At 45.7% G+C, this 26,619-nt stretch overlaps 1 non-coding gene across 1 annotated transcript; it reads left to right on the top strand.

Annotated features, from left to right (window-relative positions):
* Positions 1-1,686: 1,686 nt before the first annotated feature.
* Positions 1,687-1,769, top strand: TRNAL-UAA (transfer RNA leucine (anticodon UAA)). The gene has a single exon. It is a non-coding gene; the product is annotated as a tRNA-Leu (tRNA).
* Positions 1,770-26,619: the final 24,850 nt, after the last annotated feature.

The following is a 26,619-nucleotide window of genomic DNA, read 5'->3' as shown; positions in this document are numbered from 1 at the left end:
CCTTCACTGGAGCAGAATTCCACCACTTTATTCATCCCTCGGGCTGCCAATTCAAGTAGCATTTCCCAGCCTGCACCCAAGGGGTTAAGGTGGGTTGTTAACTTCAAAGCTGGGCTCTTTGGGGATCTGATCAGTGTGGGTTATGGACATCCTTGCAGGCAGGTCCCTTCTCTCCATGCTGAGAAGAGCAGATGTGGCATAAAAACTTCCTTTTTGGGAGGGCATGATTAATCTTTGCTTCTTAGAGGATGACAAATATATTATATTCGCTGACATGCACACGCATTCTCCTCTGCTGACGGGTGACCCCTGTCTTAATGCCAAGCGTGTGAGATCCAGCTCTGTAAACGAAGAGGAGAGCTTTGCAAGCTCATTAATGCTTTGAAGTCGCTCATTAGGAGCAGATTCCTCGGGAGCTGGCTAGCACAACACCCTTTGTGAGCATGACTTCATTTGATATTAATGTGGGTGCTGCAGCTGGAGGCATCCAGGGATGCTGTGCTGTGATTCTGCACACACAGAGCAGCACGACAGATTGCTGTGGCTGTAATGAACAGGGGAAAAAGGGAAAGTTTCTGTCCCCTCTTGTGAGTTTCCCTCCTGCTGTCAGCATATAAATAGGTTGACCCAGTCCTCCGCTGAGCTGAGGACATGCAGCATTCCCTCATGAGATGTCTGGAATTTGCTGCCTCTTTCCTAGTACCTGTGAATTATCTCAGGAGGCCAGTGTGACCCTGTCCCTAGACTGATGAGCTCTGTGTCACCCTCTTTTGAGGCTGGAAAAGATACCTTTTCGGTGCCTCTCACCTTTCCATCAGCCAATCAGAAGCCCTCCAAGTGGCTTAGCTACCCCAGGGTGCAGCAATTAGCTGTCCCTGTGGAAGAAAGGAGGAAATTACTCTCACCCTGAAGCAGGACAGGACCAGGACAGCCTGGCTGAGAGTATGTCCAGCAGACAGAATACTCTGGTGAAAGGACCTGGAGGGTTTCTCTGTGTGATAACCTCCCTGAGTGAAGGTGCTGGCCTGAGAAGGTTGAGGATGGTTGAATTCAGGAACTGAGATTATCAGGCTCCTGTGGCTTAAGGGCTAAAGATTTCCTGCTCATGGGCAACCTAGGGATTGTGGGTTTGAATCCCATGAGGTTCAATAGTGGCTTTTGGATTTTTTTTCTTCTCCCTAGATGATAGAAACAAAGCTGCACCTCATCCCAAATGAAAAATAAAGACCTTCCTGTACCACTGTCTGTCCCAGCTAAATGCACTAGCAGGGTACCTTATGCAGACAGGAAAGAGTAAGGAGTGGCACCTGGGGTGCTCTAACTGTGTGCTGTGTCTGGCTGAGAGCTGCCAGGCTGTCAGAGCAGCTCCCTTCCCCTGAGGACCCAGTGAGGTCAGGATGGGTCTCCCAGAGATATCCCTTCTGCTCCAGGGTCCCTGTTGGCATCACCACCAGTGACTGTGGTTCTTGCATGAGGATCTAGGGTGGCACATAGGGCCTGTGCCATTCTTCATGGTCCATGAGACTTGCTCTCTCCTAATGAGATGTTCCATCAGTTGCTGGAGACGTTAAAGGAGGCAGTGAGGAGGGAATGGGCTTGGGAACTGTCCTGGGTTGGGACCCCAAGGGCTTGGTGAGGTGTGAGCCCTCAGGGACAAGCTGGTGGGCCAGGGGAGAGGCCAGACCCACCAGGATGGCTGAGTGGTGAAGGTGTTGGACTTAAGATCCAATGGGTGCATACCCGTGTGGGTTCGAACCCCACTTCTGGTAGGAGCCCTCTTTTCCTCCAGGTCCAAAGTTCCCAGCCCAGCTTTTGGAGCAGGGATGGGATCCTTTTAGAGCATCACTTCTGGGCAGGGATAGGATCTCTGGCCCTGTGCCGGGGGAGCTGAGGCCGTTCCATGCTCCAGCCTGAGGACCCTGGTCCGACTGGGCCTCCCTGCCATCCAGGCTGAATATGTACAGAGGCACAAGCCATTCTTTCTGGCACACAGGCTGTGGATCTCCTCTTCCACACAGGGAGTGCTGAGACAGTCATAGGCTTGAATCCCACATGCTCCCAAAATAGTGACTTGTTTTTCCCATAGCAGAAATAGAAAAACCTGACTACCCAGAAGGGGGGGAAAAAAAGGTGTTGAGCACTAAATATTTTGGGGAAGTCACAAGGGGAAACCAGTGAGAACAAGTTGGTTCAGGGAAACAGGTTTGGGGTTTGTGGGGACAATTATTTTTATCAGCCCTGCCCCATGACCCCAGACCCATTGCAGACTCACCCAAAGCAATATTTGGCACTCTCTAAGGGGGTTTGGCAGTGTCACAACCCCCTGGAAGAAGGTGGCGTGGTGTTCCTCATGCTGCTGGTTAGATTTGGGAAGTGCATGAGGAGCTGAGACCTGAGAGCTGGGAGCTGAGAGCTGCTCCTCTACTGCACGGGGTCACCGTGATGTGGTCTGTTTTGGGTCAGTGCCTCCAAATGCTCACGAGACTTTTGCTCCCTTCCTTGTGTGCATGGATGGGCAGCAGATATTTCCCCCAGCAGAGGGTTAGGCTACTGGGCTCACAGAGATGCTGTCAGGTTTTCATTTGGCTGCTTTGCTCCAGCCCGAGGCCAATCGGAAATGTCCTACTGCTGGGACATGATTTGAAGTGATGGTGTTAATTTGGTTAATTAGGATTCCTGGGAAGCGTGCACTTCTTGCAAATCAGCTTACCATTGTAGTATCACTGCAAAGGGTTATTTGCTGGTGCATGGGGTTATGTATGAATTTATGATTATGATGTAGGACCATTAATTTCATGTTTGTGGCAGATGATACAGCTCAATTAAAAGTTGCACGTTGAGATCTTTGGCTCTCTCTGAAATGTGAGAATCAGAGGGTGGCCTCCAGGAAGTCTTAAAGGGCCTTATGAGTGGCCATATAACAAATGGGGCAAGACCCAGAGGAGAGGACAGGGGAGGAATTATTTTGCTCCTCTCCCATTTGATTAGTGCTGGGAGGGAAATTTTGTGCATATCTGCTATAGTTGACTTGTTGCAACTAACCTCAGTCATTAAGTGATGCAAAGAATGACAAACACATCTCTGAGATATCCCAGGGGGTCTCGGCAGCACTGTGGGTCAAGCCCTCTGCCTCTGATGGCTTGGAGTCAGACTCCTGTCTAGTTCGTGTGTCAAAGGCATTTGGTGGCCTCTGCTGAGTTCAAAACTGAAATCTCCTCACTTAAGGTTCTCTGTTGATCCATATTCTCACAAAGCTTGTATTTTTACTGCCCAAGGGGTATGGGTTCTGTGTGTTTCAGATCCCTTGAGGGTGCTTATCCACTTGACAAAACTGTTGGGCAGACAGAGCATCATCCGGGGGCACCAGGAGCTGAATTACCAGCCTTTGTATGGCACAGCCCACCAGAGTTGTAGGGATGCCTGGGGCCAGATGTTAATATGAGTCAGGACTGAGACCAAATGACAGACCCCTGTAAGAGTCTGGGGCTGGACATTTGGGGATTGAAACAGAAATGAGTCCAGTGACCAGGGTAGGGGAAGGCTGTGGGTACTGATAAGTGAACTGCCTTACACGAGGCCATAGCTTTCACCCTTCTCACCCCACATCCTCCAATGGTCTGACAAAGCTAAAAAAAGAGCAGCTTGTTCAAAAGCCATTTCCATGCATCATATTTATTAAGACAGTTACTGCAGGTTAAATATCAATAGTTTATTGCAAATATATTTATTATAGATTAACTATGCAGTATCTGCATCAGTTATGTTGTGGTTAAAAGTAAGCCTCAGTGAAAGGTTTTTAATAATGAATTTGTATTGAAGTAGTGTATAATAAGTATCTTTAGCAATCTTATTCTCAATTTCATATGACAGTTTTATGTTCAATAAATACCCAGAGATTATTAAAAACATATTTATCAAAGATTAACAGTGATGAAACAGATACAAATCTAAGCTGTTAAGCTCAATATGCATACTTATAATAATCAATTCCTATATTAAACCACAATAATAGCTTTGTTTAATCTAAATGAAATGGGTTTTTTGTATCTTTGTAAGTCTGTCTTTTGTTGTGGGGTTCTGCTTGCAGGTCTCAGACATATCCTGGGACACTTGGGTGTCAGCTAAATAAAATACTTAGGTAAAAGCAAAACAGTCCTAGAATAAGGCAGGCTGTTTCAGGAACAGGGAGCCAGGTCTTCAAAGGATGTAGGTCAAAGCCAGTCCACAGACACCAGAGCATCTAGTTTAGCTTACCTCCACTCTATATCCCTGAGAAATCCCCATTTTTAGTCTAACCTAGAGCTCATACCACTCCCTACAACCACAGCATTTCCAGGGCTGGGGGGCCAGAGCAGCAACCCTCCACTTTACAAGCACAGAAGCCCCCACACTGTTTTGGATACTGAAAGGTGCTGCCTGTCTTGCATCCTGTTGTTACCTACCACTTGGAGGCAGAGTGCTAAAATGAGCTGTTTGGGAGATAAACAAAATGTTATTGTTTTAGTCTTGTATTGTTGCTGTTCTAATTGCTGGCTGCTGAGTATTGAGAGCTGGTACCTGTGTCTCGTCCTGTGCCTCTTCCTCCTCTGCCTGCACCTGCCTGCAGGTGCTGTTAGCTCTGTCCCACATGGTCACTAACTGTGAAAAGTGTCATGGGCTGTCTGGGTGCATTGTGGAGTACTGGTGGCCTTTGGACCACAGGAGGATTTAGCTTCCTGAGTCCTGAGAGCTGGCTGGAAACTCCACAAGCATTTCCCGGCTGGTCTGGATCCAGTGTCCCATCCCAACATGCGGGGGTGGTTTAATCTTATGTGTGAACTTGCACCCATACATCAGTGGAGCTAAGGGCCAAAACCAGATGAGGAAGTGAATCATAGGAACCCAAATCTGAGGGAAACACCAGGTGTCTAAAAGGTGAGCTGTGCCATGACACAAGAGGGCCGTGGTGCTTTCCTTATACCTTGAGAGGTGTCTGCCTCTTGCCATTACAGGATCTCAGAAAACAATCTGAGAGGGATGGACAACCTCCCCACTGCTGCTCAGTAGTATCTCAAGTACAGAGTGATTTTCCATCCCTGAATTGTCTGTTGATTTCTTTTCTTTGGGAGTTTGAACACCAGGCTCAGGCACTGCTGTAAGGGATGCTCCTTCTCCCATGTTAGATGCTACGGAGCTGTTCTGTAGGATCAGGTGTGGGCATGGGGCTGCCAGGAAGATCTTCAAAGGCAGAGCAGAGTCAGGAGATGATGAAGGCAGCTGGGCAGCCTTTTGGAGAGGGACAGACCTGTTGGGAGCTTCTGGCCTGTATCAGCCACTTGGTGCATGGAGATACGTGTGCTATGTGTGTCCCTCTCTCTCTGTCTCCTGGTATGGGAGTCCCATCTGTGCTTGTGGCACCAGTACATGGAGCACGTGTCTGCTTTGAGGCATGTGTGTGACTCAAAAGATGGCCCACACGACCAGGGAAGATCTTTCTGTGCTTAGTTGGGCTAGGACAGTGCTGGCTCCATGGGATGCTGTAGGGATCCATCATCATATTTTGTCAAGGTCTGGTCTGCATGATGGTTCCAGTGACCATCTGTGTCAGGAGTCTCTGGCTTCAGTTTTTGGCCCATCTGTGAAATGGCACCTGAGCAGCTTAGAGGCTTTGTGTGTCCCTGGTGCAATCTCTGTGAACATCAGAACAGTTATTTCTGATTATATCCTGAATGAATTTGTCTCCTGCATTTGTTCCTCATCCAAACACTCCCAGTGGAGGATGCTGAGCTGGTAGGGCAGAGTTTCACATCTTAGCAATGGGCTGCAATTATAGAGGTGGCCAGAGAAAAAAGACAAGCAGGCATGCACCACTGCCTTTAATAGAAGGCAATGATTCTTGTGGGCTCCAGAGTAACACGAGAGATATGGTTTTAATAAATTAACAACCTACAAGTAACAATCTCAAGCAATTAAACACTGGAATGAAGGTGTGCCCTATTAATGTATTCTGGAGTCGACAAGAGGGTGGCAAAGACAGTTTTTGAGCAGTGGAGAAGGCAAAAATATAACAAAAAATTCCCCAGAGAGCATAGGAGAGCTCTTCTCCCCCACTCATTTCTATTGTGCATGCATGTGGAAGTCTCATCTTGCTCCCCATCACCCCTCCTTCCTCCTCTGGTTCCCAGGGACCTGATTTGGAGCCTCCCTGAGCTCATTCAAGTCTCTATCATCATTATCACCCTTGTGCCTGCTCTCACCCATGCAGGTAAGGAAATTCCCCTGACGGGGAGGAGATGGTTGGTGGGAAACATGGGAATTAACTGGGAGTAGTGAAGATAGCTATGAGCTGAGGAAGGGAGCAAATAAATATGAAATAAAACTGTTAAGCTCCTTGTCTTATATTAATAGCCTGTATGGAATTCTCTTTGCCATAGAATTGAATTTATTTCCATTTAAAGGCTGTTCTTCTCAATCAATGCTGCTAATAAATAGCTGCTGATGGCCATGACCCCCTGGGCTGAGGGAAGAATTTATCTTCTGAGCCAATTAAAGGAATTGAGCAATTCCTTTTTAATAATACTATGGGTTTTTAAGAGAAGAAAAAAACCAAAACAAACCACCCACAAACCCAACAGGAGAGGGAAAGAAATCCTTCCCCTGAGCCTTGCAGGAAAGGGTCAGGCAGGCTTTGCCAGGGTCAGGATTAGATGCTTTAACTCCTCTTGTGAAATTGGAAGGGGAAATAGAATGTTTCCTGTGAAAACACAGGAATGCTTTTCTTTTCTGGTGTCTTAAAAGAAACCCAACAACAACAACAACAAAAAAACCCAACCAGAAATCAAGAAGCATAATCAGAAATTATTTTCCCTTGTTGACAGAGCTGAAAAAGTCTTGGAGACATTGGTGAGCTTCTCTAGCCTGGTGGGAGAGAAGGACAGGTGGGGCCAGCGATACTTCTTGCACGGCTGTGATGGACAGGACAGCCCTCGCCACACTGGGAATTATCTGGGTGCCCCATGGGCAGCAGGCCAGGGAAGCAGAGCATTTCACCTCAGGCACTTCCACACTCATGGGGGTAAGACAGGGCTGGCCTCTCCACAGCTATTTCTGAGACTCATATAACTTTTTTAATGCCTAAAAATCCTCACTTGTACATTTCCTCTTGTGGGATCATCCTGTGAGACACGAGGGCTCCCACAGCTGGTGTTGGAGCCAGTGCTCGGTCAGGAGAGCATTTGTGCCTTGTGAGACAGACAGGTGTGAAGCAGGTGGCAAGGGAAGCAGGACAGACACCTATTGAGTTTTCACAAAGCCACATAACCCCAAATGGCAGTGGGTCTTCTCCACTCCATCACTCTCCTGTCAATGAAATCTCATGACTCCTGTTGGCATTGGATGAGAGCATCTGTCAACCACACAAGTCTCCTGTGCTGTAGGGAAGTCTCTTATCTCCATGTTACACATGGCAAGCAGAAGCACAGAGAGGTTAATTGACTTGCCCAAAGTCAGCACAGGAGGTCTATAAGTGACATCAGGTCCCTTGAATCCCTGTCCTCTTGTTTAATCATAAGACCATCCATCTTCATCCTCTTTCCTCTCAGGATTCTCCAGCATCTGTGACAGCTTTGGCACTTGTGTTGGCAAACTGCAGGTGGAGACAGAGCTGTGAGATGGACATTTCCAGCAATGCTTTCTCAACCCCACATCCCAACAGAGCATCAATTTCAACCTTGAAAGCTTAGGGTTTTTAAAAATCTCATTTGCTTTGGGAACTGTGAGACAAATGTGCTTGAGTGTTTGCTCTTTGGGGAACCATTTCAGAGATTCTAAAGCAAAAGGACATTGCATCACTGCTTTGATAGAGAAAGGACCCCTTTCCTGGGTTTTAATGAACCCTCCACATCAAAATGATAAATAGATTGAAACCACAGGTAGAAAACGAACAGTGACCTTCATTTGCAAGTGATCACCTGGTAATAGATCACTGACTCTGGAGATTCATCCTTGACAGCCATTCCCCATCTGTTTGAGCAGGTCTGTTTATGCTGGGCCATTGAGAAGTGTGGCAGGGCCTGAAGATTCCCATTATGTCTCCTGTTTCAGAAGTGTGAATGGAAGAGGTGGAGAGTCAGAGTGAGCCATTGAGGAACATGGAGCACGTGTTAAGTTCCCTTTGAGAATGGGAAGGCATCACAGCTCTAAGTCAGCCTCTTTCAATTTTCAGGCTTTCTGCAACATCCCTGTAGTTCTTGCTCTCTCACTTTCATTTTTTATTAATTACCCAGTGACAATTTTCCCAGAGGACTCTATTTTTTCATTAATTGTTAGTAAGACTACAGGGGAAACGAGCTGTTGGAGAGCTCACTTTAGGAACATCAGGTGGGAGCATTTTCTAATGCCTACATGTGTATCTTTTTGCCATTCTTCTTGCACAAGAGGCTAAATGACATGCCTGGCATGCACAACAACTTTTTTTTTTTTTGTTGCAGCATGGCACACTGAGCAAGGAAACTTAATTTAAGTGCTGCTTTGTTGGCCCTGGAGACCAACATACTGCTCGGCCAGAATCGATCAGCAAGCTCTGTGTATGATTTATTGTCATGTCCTGTGTGTAGGAGAATTCACAGACAGAAATCAGTGTCAGTTTAAGACTGTGCTCCACTTGCATCACTGTTTTCCACAGATGAAGGTGTAGATATGGTAAGAGAAGCATTAATGCTGGACTGAAATCCCAGCTCCAAGTGGCGACTGTTCCCAGAGCAGAGGAATAATGAAGGTGGAGGAAGAGCATCTGCTTTTTCTCTCCTCCTAAAACCGTGGCTTTTACAGTTGTAACTTCCACAGTCCCCACAGAATACTGAGATTCATGGGAATGTCTTGAGAGAAAGCCAGGAAGCTCAGTGTTAGAATGGAAACCTCCATGGCGAATCTGAGCACCGCAGGCATTAACTTCTGTTTGACAGAATAGAAGCTGATATTTTTATGATGGTGATCTGCGAACCTGCTCCTGCAGGATACTAGAGGTCACTGAACATCACTGTTTCTAGGATATCTCATACTTAAGTACTTCTGTATAATTACAAGAATGTTCTCCATACATGAACAAGCTTTGAAACAAGCCAAGAAGAGCCTGAATTTCCTTCAGAAAAATCTGACAAGACTTGCAGTGTCCTACACGTGCTCATAGGAGGTTTTGGTGAACACAGCCTCACAGCTGTGTGGGGACACGGAGCAGAGCTCAGCATGACCTGCTCCCTTCAGAAACAGAATGAAAAAGTGTGCAAGGATAATGGGTTTCTGGGATTTAATGTAAGGAATTTAAGTTGCATTGAGGGTTGGTGCTACCCTTCCCATGCTAGCTCCCTCCTCTGGGCCACTTTTGACTTTCACACAGGACATCCCTGCTGGAGCCCATGTCAGTGCTTCCACAGGGGCTCCTCCTGGAGCTCTCTGCCCAAGTGCTGCAGGGCAGTGGTCTTTTATTGCACGTCACCTCCCATGGTGTTTGACATGCTGTTGTTTCTATGGTTACCCACCACCCTCCAGAGCCCACAGAGCCCAGAAAGAGGCAGGATTACATTCCACAGCAGCAAGACCTGTCATGTACAGTGATGGGAAGAGATAACCCATCGCCAGGTCCTGGCTGTGAGGCTGCCCTGGGAGTTGTTCCTTGGGATGGGAAGTGCCAGAGTTCAGAGTCAAGGTGGCCAAAGGGAGGACACCTTGTCCTGTCTCTTGGTATTGTCATGCTGCTCCCAACCACCCAACTCCTTATCTTTGTGCCAATAACCAGCTGGGATCTGGCAGTAGCTGGAGGTCATTGCAAGGGTGGGATAGGGAGGAGTGGTTGCAGCAGTAGGAGATTTTTTGCTAAGAAATGCCCCATAATATCTAACATGGGCCTTTTTGGCCACAAAGGTTTTCTGGAATGAATTTACAAGCATGGCATGTAATTGGATTTGGCCTGTAAAAGCTTTTTCTTTCACAGAATAATGGGTTGAATGCATTTCTATTTCATGATCTGGCATAGCTTGTTTTAATGGTGCTTGTGTGGCATATTCTAAGACATTTTTACAGAAGAACCAAAGATTTGATCTGGATAACATGACTATGATGGAGAATGAAATTTGATGAGAGTAATTATTTGACAGAACTCTTTACAGTGTTTAGCTGTCTGTCTAGTTGGACCAGATCATGCCCACAAATCCGTTACTGTAATGTGAGATTTGCTTTCTGGTAAACCAGCCAAATATGTTTATGTGCAAGAACGCGACCCAAAAGAGTGGAAACAACTCACAAAAAGAATAGATTTGGAAGGTGAAGATTAAAATCGCATTCTCTTGAGTAGAAAAGTGGATTTATTATTAAAATAATTTTTTTAATCAAGTTCTTTCTATTAGAAATAATTCATCTTAAACCATAAGCTGCTTTCAAGGGGCCCCTTTCCCCTCCAACTATATCAGCAATTAACAATTTTGACAAGTTATTGTCCACCAGTCCTTGAAATGCCAGTGGATGACAAACTGGAGATCAATTTATTATTGCAAATAAAATAGTCTGCTCCCACAGAGGCAGGTTGGGCCATGGGAAAGAAAAAGCTGTTCCTTATTTGTTTCTGATTCGTCCTTGAAAAAAATCACATTCTTGGACCTGGCCACCATGACGTGACCAGATAACAGGACCTGGGAGGAAGATAAAAGAAGAGCAACCAGACCACCCTTCTGCCTTCTGATCACTAAATGATCAGATGTCTGGGAAAAATGATTTATGTGGGAAGGCTCAAACCACTAAACTAGGCTATGAGATGACAACGTGTATCTCTGCATGTGGGAAAAAAAGGCCTAAAAATATCTGAAGGGTGTAAACATGACTGAGAGAGCTGTGGTATCAAAGGGACAGCACTGAGTACAGGACTCAGAGCTGGCAGCTTTCCTTGCTGTTCAGAGCAGTGAATGGAACACTACTGAGAGGCAGAGCAGCAGCACATACTTCCCTTCAGCCTGTCCCTCTGTGACTTGATTTATCAGGTTCTGCTCCAGCCCTGTGTCTGGCATCGGGGCTTGTCCCACAGAAATACTGCCTGGACACAAAACAATGCAACAGAATATTTCCCCCTCCTCTTAAACCTGGTGACTCCCAACACCACGGGCCAAACCCCATCCCGCTGAAATAAAAAAATATTTCTCTATTGGGCTGTTAAAGCTGCTCTCACCTGTCAAATATAATCTGTCCTTTTAATATCTACCTTCCTTTTGAAATAATAATACAAGATATGGATTATCACTGCCAGACCCCAAGACTTTAAAGGAATAGTCACATATTTCCTATGACTCTCTTTAGATGTATGGTTGGATTCTCAGCTGATGGGAAGCCACACTGATTCATGGCAGCTGAAGACAAAGCCTTTTGTGTTTTGTCTTGTCTTCTCATCTCACTGAACTTTCCAAGGATCTAAATTAATGCAAGGGAAATACGACCTTGCCTCAGTGAATTGTTTTGAGGGCTAATGTGCTGAGAGATTTATGGGCAAAGAGGGTTTTTTTTTTTTCTCTTCCTTTAATAAAAAGTGCTTTCATTCAGCAGCTTTGATGGAAAGCCTGCAAGGACCCATGATAAGTATGTAACCGGAACAGACTCATGTTAGCTATCACTGTTACAAATCTATTAGTCCCACACATTAGAGCATGTGCTGGACCTGATGAGCTGCACTAGTGGGAACAGGAGTAATTTTGTGAAATAGATGTAGCTTGCAAATCTTTTAGACTGTTATCCAATTCCTTTTGTTTCAGTTTAATTAGAATATAAAGCACGGCCTTAAGAGCTGGGACGAGTGGAGGGAACTCCATGTGAAGGACAGGGAACCAGCTGCAGGGGATTCCCAGCTGCTCTGCTGCTCAGCCTGGTGGCCTTTTCCTGCGAGGTGGTTTTGCTGTTCCGCCAAGGACTGATGGAGGCAACGTTTCTCGAAGCGCTGCAGGAGGACAGAGCTGCTCTTACTCAAACCATGATTCACACAAGGTGGGTTGGCCTTGGATTTTCTCATATCCCTTCGCTGTGTTGCCAGCACCCAGCGAGCTGGGGGATGCTGGGCTGTGTCCCAGGGTCAGAGCTGCTCTGCTGCCGGGACACCAGCACCGCTGGGGCTGAGCCAGCCCGGCAGAGCTCCTGGTGCAGGCGGGGGCTGCCAGCAGCTCCCTAGCAGGGTAACACGGCAACAGCAGAGAGCAGCAACGAGGCAAATCAGATGGTGCTTCCTTTCCAACCACGTATGCAAAGCACCTTTAATGAGCAGAGACGAGCCCCTGAGACCGGTGATGCTGATGACAAATTAATATAAAATCAAACCATACACTTTAAAGACAAGAGCATCCAGCCCTTCTCATAACTGATGCAGGACATGTTTCATCCAGAGCATATCTGCTATCGCTGGTGCACTTTCTGTTCTTGAATTCATCTGTTCTGTACACTTGGGGACTGGCATGATTAACGTTTGGCTTTGTAGAATTCAGAACCTAATTCCTGTAAGCTTTCATGTCTTCCTTTTCCTTGTTTTGATTCTTGTTTGTCCATTTGCTAGTTTGTTTATCAACATATTTCCTGTTTGAAACGAAAATAGAAGAGATGGGCACTTGCTCTCTTCCTGGACAGATTCCTTTGTACACTGATTTATTTCATTTTTTAAAGACAGACACCTGGTTTTCTTATAAATGAGTGTTGGCAGGCTGGGAAACTTGGGGGGAGGAGGGGGAAAAGGAGAAATGCATCTGTTTAGAACAAATGCAACACTGAAGGAAAGCTTTATAATATCATTTGAGATTGGCCTGATTGTCTGATGCTTTAAACATATGGTATACTCCTATATATATTATGCATGAAAGTAGCTGCATGCACATAGCAGTCATTCTGCAATGCTTTACACAGAGTCTGCCAAATCCTGAACTTCTTATTCAAACCCAGCTCCCGGTGAAGACAATGAGCTTTTATCTAAGCCTCACTGCCTTTGGCATGCTACATCCCTTCTCCCTTAATTCAATCTCAACTGCAAGAGGATTTCAACATTTCATCCTTTGGCACTGAGTGCTGACCTTCCTGCTCCCCGGGGCATGCAAATTTGGAGCTGGAAGGGTGTGGTGGTGTGGCAGTGAAAGCAGTGCCACTGGGAAGGAAGAAAAGGCTTCATGTGAGCCTGGGTAGCAGGCTCTGAGGCAATGCTGACACACCTTTGTGTTCCCTGGCTCATGCCCAGGTTCACAGGGCATAGCCTCTCTTTCTCCAGGATCTCTAGGGCAGTTTTCCAGATCCACCTGGGCAAGGCAGGCACTGGGATAGAATAGGTAGGAGCTGAGGAAAAGCTGTAGCAAGTCCTGCTCTAACACAGACCTTTCCCTCCTACTTAACCTCAGTCTGGTTGAGCTTTCCTCTGTGGGGAGGTAAGCTGCTATTCTGGGGGAAACTTCACATCAATCCTTGCCCTGCTGGCTTTGCAAGAAATTGAACAAGGGAGGAATACTGCAGGTACTGCATCTATTTCTTGGCTACCTTCAGTGCTGTGCTTGGCCCTGCAAGTGATAGGGGTTTTTTTTGGGGGGGGTGGGGGGAACACCTCTCTTTTCTTTTTATAAAGTCATTTTTAGGATTGAGAAGGGGAGAAGAAGGGGCTTGTCTTACCACAAAGCTCAGTATTATCATGTGTTTCCTTGCTCTGTTGAGGTGTTTACCCTTTAGTGGAGGTGACAGACCAGAGGAGCTGACTGGCAAGTGACCATTTTATGACTTCATATTTTTGTGCCTCTGTACATGGTGGCAGTGCTGAAGTGCAGAGGATGGACTTTTCCAGGTGAAGAAAAGTAAAGAAGTTTCAAATTGCTTGGTCCCACACCCCCTGCAGTTGAAGCAGAGCCTCTGGTTGCACAGCAAGATGTCATCATCCTGTCAAGATAGTTCCTGAAGGCCTAAGGCACCCAGAAATTATTGCGGAAGGTTTTGCAAGAGTCCCTCTGCCATTAGCTCTGCAACAGAAAATCTCCAGGAGTATGTTATCTTTGACAGGTGTAATTATGCTTAATGCAGTGTCAAAACTTTGCAGTTTTGAAGAACTTACTGTCAGTCTGAACCCTGTCCACCCACAGCTCCATCAGAGAGGGTCTGAAAATGGTCAATACTTCTTCTAAGTTGGCAGTAGTTGGAAGCCTGCAGGAATTTTAGGAATTTAATTAAAGAAATTATCCTTCCCCCTTTTCCATTTTAACACTGCACAAGAAAATCTTTTTTTTTTTCTGTCTTTGAATTTCATTTTCTTCTCCGCCCAAAATGTTATTGAAATCTCCTGGGTTCCATCATTTGATGAATTCCTGTCCTCTTCTTCCTGCCAATATACTCTGTGGCCCTGCTGCACTGTCACCAAAATCCTATGCAATTAGACCCCAAAGGATGATTCAAATTCAGATTTAATCTTGGGCAAAGAGAAGCTTTTAGATCAAACATCCCCACTACTGTGCAAAGCAAAGGCTCTGAATGCACCACCATGTAACAATCATTAGAGGAGCTGAAGATCTGAAATTTAACACTCACGTAGATGAGTGATGGATAAACATCACTTTCCTAAAAAAGCCCTTTCTCAGGCTCTTTAATCCATCCAGAATTTAACAACTGGGTGCTGACTGAGGCACAGCTTGATTGGGGAGAGATGAAGGGACAGAGAGGAAGCTTAACACAGAGCCAGCTCAAAGCAAATGCCTTTAATGCTGCCAGTCTCAGATGCTTTGAAGAAGAAGCCCTTGTGTCCTTGGTGGTTCTCCGTGGCAACTTTTTGGCATTAAAGTTTGTGTGAGAGAATTATGGGTTTCCCATTATCACATATGGAGATGTGATCCATTGTGCTGGTTCCCAGACTGTGGAGGTTTAACATTCACCACACTTTGTCCTGCAGATATACTCTGATGTGTCCTTTACAAGCTACATTGAAATCTTGACTGGCATTTCTTATCTGATGGGGGCTGCTTTTCCACTGGCTGCTTTTTAGAGTGATAAATGTCAGGAGTTTGGGAGTTTGCTTGTATCTAGGCTCTCCATCTGAGACTTTGGGCAGGTAATTATCCTGAGACCATGGGACTTTGTCATGAAATCCACTGCCATGCTCATATATGGAACGAGTCAGCCAAGGGTCATGGATTTGGTGTATCTGGGAATTGGGAAGTATCCACAAAGATAAGGAGAGAAGTATAGAGTCTGAGCAAAGATTTTCCTCAACCAAAGATGAAAGTAGACGTTTTCTAACATTGTGGAGTTGTCTGTCTTGATCATCTGGGAAGGCCATAAGTTAGGATTGACCCAGTAGCCTCCAGATTTGAGGCTTCAGTCAACCAAGCAAAGCAACTAACCCTTGCAGGCTGGTGTCACAGCTGGAGCAGAGTGATAAACCTCCTACGTGAGGGCACTGGGAAAGAAAGCAGAGATCTATGGCAGTCATGGGGCTCCAAACAGAAAAATTTCTTCCCCTAGAAATCCTTAACACATTTTGTCCTGGCAGAAAGTGCAAGGAGAAAACATCTAGAGGCATGAAAGTTTCTTCTGTCCCTTCCTTCTCCTGTGTCTTACTTTTTATCCTGGGTCCATTTTTTCCTTCAATTTCAGTATTTATCACCTGGAAGCTGAAAACATGATTCTTTGCAATCCAGGACCTTTTTAGTAGAACATTTCTCAGTGCTCACAAGGTCTGAGAAATTAGTGTTGACATTTATTGGAGGAAGGAAGAGATGAGTGTCACCTTGCTTATTCTTCTCTTTTCCCAGTGGCAGGATATTCACACCAATGTGGCTGGGATAACTATAGTCTCCAGCAGGAATTAATGTCAATCTTTTTTTTTTCCTGGAAAAGCAGCACAACCAGTCTCAGTGAGCTCTTTGATCCCCATACAACACAGAAGGAGGTAAGAGAAGTGTTTTCATCCCAGCCAGGTATGGTGACTCGTGAGGTAACTAGGAGAGGCTGCCTGACTCTGGCTGATGCTGCCAGCAAGCCTGGGATAGGTGAGTTGGGGTGGCTGTGGGGTGGCACCAGATGATGGAGAGGCTGCCACAGTGTTCCCTACTACTCTGGAGCCAAGTGCAATTTGCTGTCCTTAAGGCACCACAGCTCTGCTGTGAGTTGTAGCTGTAATTAAAACACCCACTGCTGCTGTCCTCCCTCCCTCGCTCAGATGCTGTGACTGGTGGGTCGAGTGCAGCCAGGGCCCTGCCTGCCCATTCCCCAGGTGTCATGGAGCTATGCTAAGGCAAACTGCCTTCCCCTTCCCCACCTGACAGCTGGGACAGTATTTCTGTGAGTGCTCACTGCCTTGTACCTGGCTCCATCTTCCCTGGGCAGCTTGACCAGCTTGGAGGGACAGGGCGGGGAATGCTGGCTCCTTGTTCAAATACCTGACTCAGTTCATTTACATGCTTGGGGGTAACAGTTTCTTCATCTAGTTGGCTTTTTGTTTCTGCTGTTTGTGCCTTTGTTTGCTTCCCCCTCCTTTCCCCTGAACATACCCTTTGAGCTGTTCTTTAATTGAAGTAAACGGAGCAGCTGCTATGGTGTGTGCTGTTTTTCCCATTTTCCCCCGTGAGTCACACATTTCCTTCCTTAATGTCTCTATCTTCAGTCGGTCTGTACTAATGAGGCCCCACATCTCAGCTGCTGAATGCTCAGGCTCATCTGCCTGGAATTTTCTAACTCATTTCAATTCATTTCCCACTTTCCCCTCTCATCCCTGCTGCCTTTCTCCCATTCCCATCCCACTTCTCTTTATCTCCTCTCCCCACCACTGACTCCTCTCCCACTCCTCCCTCCATGTGTCCCACCAGCCTGTCCTCCCAGATGGAGAAGAGACCTGAGCATCATTGCAGATGCAGGATGGATGAGCTGGGAAGGTACAGCAGGGACTGGGCACCACTGTCACAGATGCAAGGGCAAGGAGAGGCACAACAGCTCTCTCTGCTGCTGGAGAGGCCCCTCCTGGGGCTGTGGGAGCTAGGAAGCACTAGGAATAGGCATCGTCCTTTTTGTCTCTGAAGGAAATAAGAGTGCACAGTACCATTCCAGAGACCCACTGGGGGAAGCTGCCCCTTGGCTCTGAGCCTTGCCTGGGTGTCAGCCCAAAGCACTCAGTGAGGAGCAAGCAAGAGCAGTGGCAACATCTCTGCTCTGCTTTGCTCATGAAGGTAATTCTTTGCACAGATTTAGCTGCTCTGAGGGAAGAACAGCACAGTGGGGTGCAGAAGGGATTATCTGGTGTGCCCTGCATGCCCTGGAGGTCTGAGGCACAGAGATTTGAACCAGAGGCTCTGTCCTTAACAAAGTCAGGAATGTCCCATGGCACCATTATTTGGTGCTCACTTTCCCTGAAATGAAGGCATGTGCTGATGTCTGCAGAGCAGGGTGACAGTGCTACTCCTGCTTGGGTTTTTTCCTCATTATGACTGTTTCTTGTAGGTTTTGTTGGGCAGTTCTTACTTGAACACTAAGCCCTGCTGTCCTCTGTTGCATTTATATCCTTACTTTTGCAGAAGGCAAGGACTGTTCTGTCTTCTTTAACTAGGTGCGGAACTGAGGCACAAAGAAGCAAGAACCCAATTTAAAATTTAGTGTCAGAGCTTATCACCCCTGAAATGTCAGCAGCCCTTGCCTAGAGAGGTCTTGGACACATCAGCACTGCAGTCTCAGCAGTGTCAAGGAGGCCAGAGACCCACAGGAGTCCGAGGTTTTGATAGCAGTCTCCACAGCGAACTCCATTATCACAGCTGGATCAGACCCTGCCTGGCTTTCACTGCTTTATCTCTTCCACTGGGAACAGCTGTCTTTTCATTTTAGGAACATGCAGAACTGAGTCCTTGAGATCTACCTGCAGGAATCTGATTCCAGACCTTGAGCTTTGCAAGTTAATTCCATCCTTACCACCAAACACCTGACTACCCCCCAAAAAAATCAGTGGGAGTGGGAGATAATTTTAGTGCCATTATAGAGCAAATAAACGCAAATCTTTGCCAAGAATAAAAAACCCCACCATAATGGAGATCAGACACTGGCTTGTTTGCTCCTGGGAGAACCCATGGAAGAAGTCAGAATTATGAGTTCTGGATGGCTGGAGGAATTTTGATCTTACTTCAAATTTTGTTATGCTGTTTTTGCTTTAAAATGCAGGTTCAAAGGAAAAAAAAACATGACAAAACAAAAAACCAGTGCTTTCCTCTTTGGCTTCAGGGCCTCCTGTTGAGGTTCCCTCATCACCATAGAGATAATATTGCTTGTTAGGCCCAAGACTAGCAGTTGGAATTCAAGTGGAAAAAAGACCTAAACAAACCCATTATAAATCCCCAATTACTTTCAAACTGTCAGGCTTATTAAAAAATGTAAATATCCTACTCATTCTTGCAGAGAGTGTATAAAAATGCATAAAGCTAAAACTCAGCTGAGCTGAAAGGAGTTGATTTCTGAAATAACTTTGTTGGGAAAATGGCAGTAGTTGCTCTTGGATGGCAGAGGGAGGAAAAAGTACACCTGCCTGAACCACTGATCCCAGTCATCCTTACTGTTGGTGTGTTGCTGGTGCTACCCTGCCTTAAACCACCGGTGTAATAAAACTTTTTGAGCTGTTTTTCATAAAAAAGTCCTGCAGATCCAACAGAGGGAATTTCCACCAGCTGGTAATTTCTGTACCCCAACTGTGTGTGGCTGAAAGTGCCAGTTTTCAGTATTTGCTACTAAACTCCATGGAACTGTTTGTCCACTAGTGTTTTTCTGCTTTTTCCTTTCTTCCCTTTTCTGCAAATGGGAAGGGCACTTATCTTGTTCTCAAATTTGATCTTGCTCTAATTTCACAGGAGTTTCTCATGAGTCTGTCTTTAGTGCAGAACCTTTCTTACCATGACCTATACCTGGATTCAGCCAGGACTTGCTCCAGAGCCTGGGATTTCCCAGCAGTGCAGCAGAGCTGGTGCTAACACTGTAAAATGAGGTTATCTCTGGAGGGAACCAGACTTCCTTTTATTTTCTTCTACATGAGTTACATTGAGGACTTCCTTCTCCACTGCTATCCTATCCACAGTTAACCAGGACAACTTTCAGGAGGGAATGTTATCAGATAAAGGAAGCTTAAGGTGTTAGTGTTAGGCAGAGTAGAGTGTCATTGTGCTGGTGGTAGGAAGTGTTGGCCAGTGCTGTTCAGTGCTGGCTGCAAACTGGGGGAAAAGAGCAATATTTCTTCCACTGGACTCAGAGCCAAGCATCTGTGACATTGACAGAAGGGTAAAATGCTCCCTGAGGAGCACTGAAAGGCAAACTGGTGTGTCATGGATGTACAATGTGTGGGCAGTGGAGTGGGACCTTGCTATGCACTGAGTGCTGATGTGGCACTGGTAGTCATTGGGGAAGGGGAAAGAAAGGCAGCCCTTCAAAGGAAGAGAAGGAATGTACACATCCCATTATGACATTGCTATGTGCACACCAATACATGATACAGGACTGCCATACTTTATCCAATAACCTGCATATACCTCAGAGGTGTATGTATTAAAAGAGGAAATGGTTAGCTATTTAATTAAGGAAGCAAAATTGAAGTGATAACATAAAAAAGGAGCATAATTGCTATTCTGATCAATCATCAGCTGGGAGTAGCTTAAAAAGCATCTTCTTTAAAATCTCACCAGAGACTTTACAAGGACTGCTGAACTTGGCACTTCTGCCAGTTCTCTCTGGAAAAGCCAGATAGTGGAATCCCCCTTTTCCACCCATTTGCAGGTGCTTTGGCACTAGTTATATTTTTTGTCTGGATGCTTATGAGAATCCGTGATTTTAATTTCTGAGTATTTGAAGGCATCCCCAGAGTCTTGGCAGCAGCATTTTCATGGCATTTCCCTTTTTGAGGGAAGAGTGTTGTGGAAAATGCAAAGGCAAAGCCTGGCCTTCCCCTGCAGTTCTGCTCTGCATTGCCTCGACTGCCTGCAGTCAGCTCCTGATGTGGAGCCGTTTGTAACAGCCCAGTGAATGCCCTCTCAGCCTGGCAATCCTGCAGGGACCTGCCATCACCTCTGGCTTGACTGAGCATCTGAGAGGTTTTCTGCCTTGAGACTTTGGACGACGTGTTTGCAGAGCCAAAGGACAACAAGAGTTGACTCCGTATTAATGCTGGACTTTAAATGTTTTGACTATAAAAGTGAAACCCCATTACATATTCCCTGCAGAGCTCCACTCTCTCCCTCTCTCTCCTTGCCTTCTCCTCTCCACACTGTAGCCTTTTGTATGTCTCAGGCATTAATCCCTTGCTGCTGGGTTGTGTAAATTAAAGAATAATAGAGCTGCAGAGGCATAAGCTTGCAATGATGGGGAATGTGTTTGTATGCTAAGAAGCAATTTCAGTGAAAATTAACTCAATTTCATCTGAAATAGTGAAGACCGGCATAAGCTGGCAGATCCCCGAGGATGGTAAAATTACTTTGTCAAAGCTCTGCTTGCTTAAATTAACCAAGCAAGCACTCCAGGTTATTGGCAAGATGCAGCTAGTAACTAGGTTTTAATAAACAAAAATAGCTTTTTGGATAAATAAGAAAAGTGCAAAGCATCTTATGTATTCTGCTGATGTGTTCATCTGTGTGTCCTCAGCAGCAAGACCTTCATATTCCTCCAGGAGCTCTCATCAAGTCTCTCTGTCTGGCTGGTCTGTCTTCAGAGCCTTTGAAAACAAGTATCAATCAGAAAATGCTTTTGGAGATGATCTCAGTTAAGTCTTTTCCCAACAACTAACAGACTGAATGGCTCAGTCTGCAACACCAAGGTGTGGTAACAGCTACAGTTTCTAGAGACATTTTATTTTCAAATCAGAAGATAATGGTTGCTCAGTTTATGACTATTAAATTGCTCAAAATAAGATGCGGTGTCATAACAAAAATTGCTCTACACTGTCTCTGATACAGCAGATTTTCCAGATGAATGCATTGCTGCCAAAGGCCAAGTCAGGGTGTGAGCATTCTCCTCCAGCTGGGAACTCGTGTCCAAGGGAAGTGAAAATTTCATCATGACAGTAAAAGTGCCTCAAGGACCTGCTCAGAGGGTTTGTGAATCAGCTGAGAATGTGCTGATTTGTAAAGTTTATTTTTGTTGGGGTATTTTTGTAGTTTATTTGTTTGTATTGCTGTTTAATTGCATGTCTGAGGATCCTGCTCAGCAAACAGGCTTTGTTGTTGGAAGCTGTGATCTTTAGGAAGGACCCTCTGAAAATGCTTATTTTTTTTGCCTCCTAGTCCACCACTGTCATGAAAGAAGATTGTTTCTTTTGGATCCCAATCCACCAGCTATTGTGATTTTGGTTTTGCTTCTAAGTATTCATTAGAAATGTCATTAATTGGACAGAAGAATAAAGAGCTTAGGAACCTCTCCATTGGAGGAGAATATGGAAAATCTCAGAAATGCAAAAGAACATAATGTCCATTGATTCTCTCTTTCTCCAAATGAGCTCATCACTATTCCAAGAGCACTCCATATCTGAAGTCTTTGGGTATGTGTCATCAGTACCCTTACCAGAAGGACGGATTGTTCCTTCTTGCTTAGCCAAATCATTATTTCTGGCACTGGGAGCTGCTTCCATTCCTGTCTCAAAGACTCCAGCAAATTGGACCATTAATGGTTTATCCAAGGAGAGTTGCAGAAGGATCAGACCAGTCAAACTGGAACATGAGGTGGAACCTCAGTATACAGGAGCTGCAGTTCCCTGGTTGGTTGTTAACTCCCCTCCCTTCCTACCATAAATCTCAGTATCTGCAGCAGGGAAAGCAGCTGCATAAAAGATTTGCTGAGCCATCCACTCATTAAAGTGTTTCAGTGGTAAAGAAATACTTTCCCTCACTGTTGCATATTTACAGTTTGGAGATTGCTTGTTAGGACAATCTGAGGTTGTATTTTTTAGCTGTGCTGCTTTCAGATGTCAGGAGAAGACACTTGGTTAATAACCCACAGTTCCTTTCCATGAACTCTAGTGCTCAGACTTGGGAGACAGCTGGCAGCCCCTCTCCTCATAAACAAAAACACAGCCTAGGAAATATGGGACCAGCCCTGTGTAAAATTACCTCCCTTTGATAGGATTAATTGCAGAAATGCCACCAACTTGTCGTTAAATCCAACAAATGCATTTGGAGGGAGGAATAAATCGTGTGGGGAGGCAGTGGCTCACTTGGACAAACGCGCCCCGCTGAGACCTTTCATCACAGCACTGCTCCATTGGGTTGTCCGTCACTTGGGCTTCTTTTCCCCATTAATGCAGTGGCTGTGGTCAGAAAGGTGCCAGCTCTGAAACAACGGCCTCAAACCCAGGCAGGGAACAGGAGTGATACCTTGCCCCCGCCCTGCGCTATCAGCAGCCTGTCTGTGTGCTCTCGCAGAGCTGCTATCTGCTCCCTGCACGCTGCTCCCGTGTTCTATCTGCTCCCGCCGCTGATAAGAGCCAGTTCATCCATTGTCAGCCCTGCTGAGCCAATCTAGCTGCATTGGAGCGAGCTGGATTTTGTTCTGCATCACGTATCAATGACAACTTCCAGCGACGGCCTTGCTTTTAAAACCCGGCTGCTGAGGGTGCACGGAGCTCGAAGAGCAAAGCAGATCTTTAAACACAAAGGGAATTCAAAGCGGCTTAAAAAAGGGCTTTGAAAATAGAGCAAATATGTTGTGGAAGCCATCAGGAGACAGCAGGATAGCCGCAGGCAGAGCCTGTACTGTGCCACACCTGGAACAGGAGTGGTGGTGGGCAGGGAGCACGGCAGTGTGCCTGCTATAAAAGCAGAAAAGGGATGATTTGTGATTAAGGAACAGCAGTGACACTGAGTGGCTGGAGACTGTCGCAAGCGATCTGAGCTCTGGGCTCCATCTCCTGCAGTGTTTGCCAGTGGTCTGTGAGAGGAGGCTCTGCAAAGGCATGTCAAAGGTAGCCAGGAAGGAAGGGGAATCAACAGGATCCCACACCTAGAACTTTGTGCCCTCTGAACCCCGCTGTGATGTGGCACTCACTGGGGTAGGAGCAGAAGAGACTTGCCTCTTGAGTTCTAAGCAGGGCTGTGTTGCAGCCAAGGCCTCAAACTGCTACTGAGTAATTTGAATATTAAATAAAATGTAGCCTTCAACTATGCCTTTATTAGCTGGATGACACATTTTAATATCAAATTACTTTGATACTCTTGACTCAGAAGACTTGAAAGTGTCAAGATGCAGGGGAAGAGCCAATTGCATAGATACAGTGCCGAGTATGAAACTGCTCAAGTTCCAGTTTGTGTGTATTTCACCTATAATGAACCTGACATTTTGTGAGTCAGCACTGATGGGAAATGTGAAGGTTGTCTTTCAGGAGCACCTTACTCCTCGTCTCTGCCTGCCAAGATGTCACCTCCTTGCTCTTTGCTCTCTTAGGCTGCCGTGCTTTTCTCCAGCCCTTTTAACTTTCCCTACTCAAAAGATTAACCCTACAGTCTCACACTGGAGAACTTACTTCAGCTGCAGAGAAACAGCAGTACACGACAGATAAGAAAGTAATTGTACCCTGAGGAAGCACGAGGAGTGTCTGCATCATATACACTTGCTTTACAAAACAGCAGCTACTTATGCAAAGCAAGTGGCCTTTTAAAACCAAGACAGGGTACATAGAAAAGCTGTCATGGCAGATGCCTCATTAGACCTCTATCATGGCTACTTGGAGCAGTTTCTGTCTTATCCTTACTTTAGTTTTCACTATGGGAGGTGGTGTGTCTCACTGCTTGCCTGCACTGTGTTGTGGCCATAAACCTGGGTCAGAGCAGACAGATTGTGAAAATCCAACGTGAGAATCCTGAGGGGAAGGGAAGGGAAAGGGGAGCTGGGGTGAAACATCTTTGTGTGAGGAATTGGTGCCTGATCCAAAGTGGGATTTAGACCTGATCTTGGCTTTTTTCTCCCAAGATATCTCCCAGTGCTGCCCAGAAGAATCACATATTTTGTTTCTCTTCCCAAGGGTCTTAATATAGAAGGCTTCAAACAAACTATCACAAAAAGTGGCTTTTTAGGCACTTCTAGAGATCAGAAGTGCCTGGGCAGCAGTTTGTGTTGGTGTCCTTCAGCCTTGCTCTGGAAGGGCTGTGATAGTGCAGAGAAAGATTGTGGATATGCAGAAAAAAAGATCAGATGATACCATGGAAGAAAATCCATCAAAGTTTATTAACCACAGAGAGCCATTATTCCAGGTGGGCAATACCTGACCTGAGGTCTAGGGGAGCAGGTAGCATACCCAGAAAAGCAGACTCAACATCCTCACCCTTTCTGTGCCCTTTCCTTGCTTCTTTCAGCAGCAGGGCAGCAGGCTGGATGGATGCTTGGCTTTGTTCACTGCAAAGCTCTCTTCTTTGAACCTCAAAGGTAAAAATAGCCAGAGATCTCTGACTCGGTTCACACAAGTGTCTTTGAGATGGGAAAAGCTTTCAATTGCTTCCAGCCCGGGGCCAGAGCAGTGCCAGTGACCATGAAGTAGAAGGCTCCACATCCCATATTAACCAGGCACTGCAGTCTTGTTCTCTCTTCTTTTCCTTGCCTCGCTTTTGGTTTTTTTTAGCCTCTAATGAAGCACAAGTATCCGGAAGGAAGGCATGCCAGGGGTGACAGGGAAATGTCCTTCTGATCTCTCCTCTTGAAGGAAGATTTGGAACATTTTAATAAAGTGAATTAAGAACTTGGACACAAAAAGTAACCTGTTTCTCGGTGACTGGTGCTTTAATCTTCTCCCTGAGCAGCTGATAAAGGCTTTCCTTAAAGAAACCTCCGGAACACAAAAGGGAAAATAAAAGAATGGGAGAATAGACTGAGAAGTGCAAGATGTTTAAAGGCACCCCAAAAAAATGAAGCTGCTTGGGTGTTAATTGTGTTCTCTTTTCCCAGAGCCTGTTTCTCTCTTTCGTTTCTGATTTTGGATCAATGCTAGAGGCTGCAAAGCTAAACCAAGGAAGGAAAAAGCCTTTGATTAGACAATCTGAGTGGTAAAAAAGGTATTGAACAGAAAGTGCAGTCAATGAGCTACTCAATACAACAATTAGAAGGTGAAACTTTTTCTTTCCCTTTCGTGACAAGAAACACCTCTGCTCTGCTGGAAGGAGGTGGGTGGGAGGAATTCTCCCCATTCTGGTTCCCAATTGTCTCCTGGACCTATTCCATTTCAAAGAAACGTATGACCTATAAAACTGGCCCATTTTCATATCACCCATTACAGTTTATAAAACTATCTGGCATTTAAAGGGACTCTCAGGGTGTTTACAGTGACAAGATTACTGTTACAATATATTAATAAATATATGTAGGGAAAATGTTGCCTCTACAAACATTCCTGGAATATTTCTAATTATAGAATCTTTCCAACACTGCTGGCTGCATAAATGGTTACACAGCTGAAGCTTTGTCCACACAGGGAACTGCGCTGTTCCATGGAAATTACATGTGCATAAAATCTGAGAAAGGTGAGTGGATTGGTCTGACACACTAATACAGTAATTCATGGATTTTTTCCTGTCCCAATGGTCAGAATTATCACTGTAAAACTGGATATCTTAAAGGATAGTATCCTTCCCCCAAGCATTTTGAAGCATGGGAGGATCTCAGGGTGCTGCAGTTAGCTCAGCATGTGTTATCCTGAATTCCTCCAAGCAGGTCCCTGGGAGCCAGTGGCACTTGGAAGAAGGTCCAGGTAAGCACCGTGTGGGTCTTTGCAGAATCACAATTTCACCAAGGCCTGCAGCATTTGGAGCACTGTCAGTCTCTTGGGCTACGTTTTGAGCTGAATTTGGTTCAAGGACATGGTGTCTCCTTCAGCCTGGATGGCACCTACCCCAACCCAAGGCAGATTCTGAGCTGCCTTTGCTGTGGTTGTGCCAGGAACAAAGGGTGTCATCAGAGGCTGTCTCAGAACATGGGCAAGCAGAAGGAATCTGTGACTCAATTCTTCCACCCATCAGGCAGCCTCAGATATCAAAGCCACATGAGTCCCAGGGGAGCCTTATTTATTCCTGATGCTTCACTTTAAGCTTGTATTTGAAGCCTAGATCTCAAAGCAGAAGAACTGAAGAGCTTCTGCCTTGCTCCCTCTCACAGTTTCAGACACATCTACAGCCATTTTTAGCCACAGACCATACCAGCCAAATAAAACTTGGGTTCACATCACAGCAGCATCCAGTGCTGTAAGATCAAATCTCTCATTTTTGCCCCCTCACCTCTGAGAGGCAGCAGCCATTCCCTCCAGTCCCTGAAGCAGTTTTGTTATCTGGTTTTCCCTCCAACCATTGACTGCCCACAAACAGCTGGGGCAGGAAGGGTTAACCTTCAATTCCCTCACTCCTGACCACACAAAAAGTTACAAATCCTCCTCGATGCTGCTGCTGCTGCTCTTGATCTGCAGTGTAAAGGGAGGAAAAAACCCAACCCAAACAAACCAGAGATTAAAAACCAGGTAGGGTTTATAGATCAGCTAAAAAGGAAAAGCAGAAAGATAGAGCAGAGGGGCTGGGAGCGAGCAGCCCTCAGCTGGCACTACATGGGCTTTGTTATTCGCCTCTTTTACTGCATCCTTTACTGTCCTAAAAACATGGCTAAGCCATAGCATCACCTGGC

Source organism: Serinus canaria, chromosome 12, assembly GCF_022539315.1.
Source record: "Serinus canaria isolate serCan28SL12 chromosome 12, serCan2020, whole genome shotgun sequence".
NCBI classification, from domain to species: Eukaryota; Metazoa; Chordata; class Aves; order Passeriformes; family Fringillidae; genus Serinus; species Serinus canaria.
Note: the sequence above shows the minus strand (reverse complement) of the source record. Positions and strands in the feature narration are given on the sequence as shown.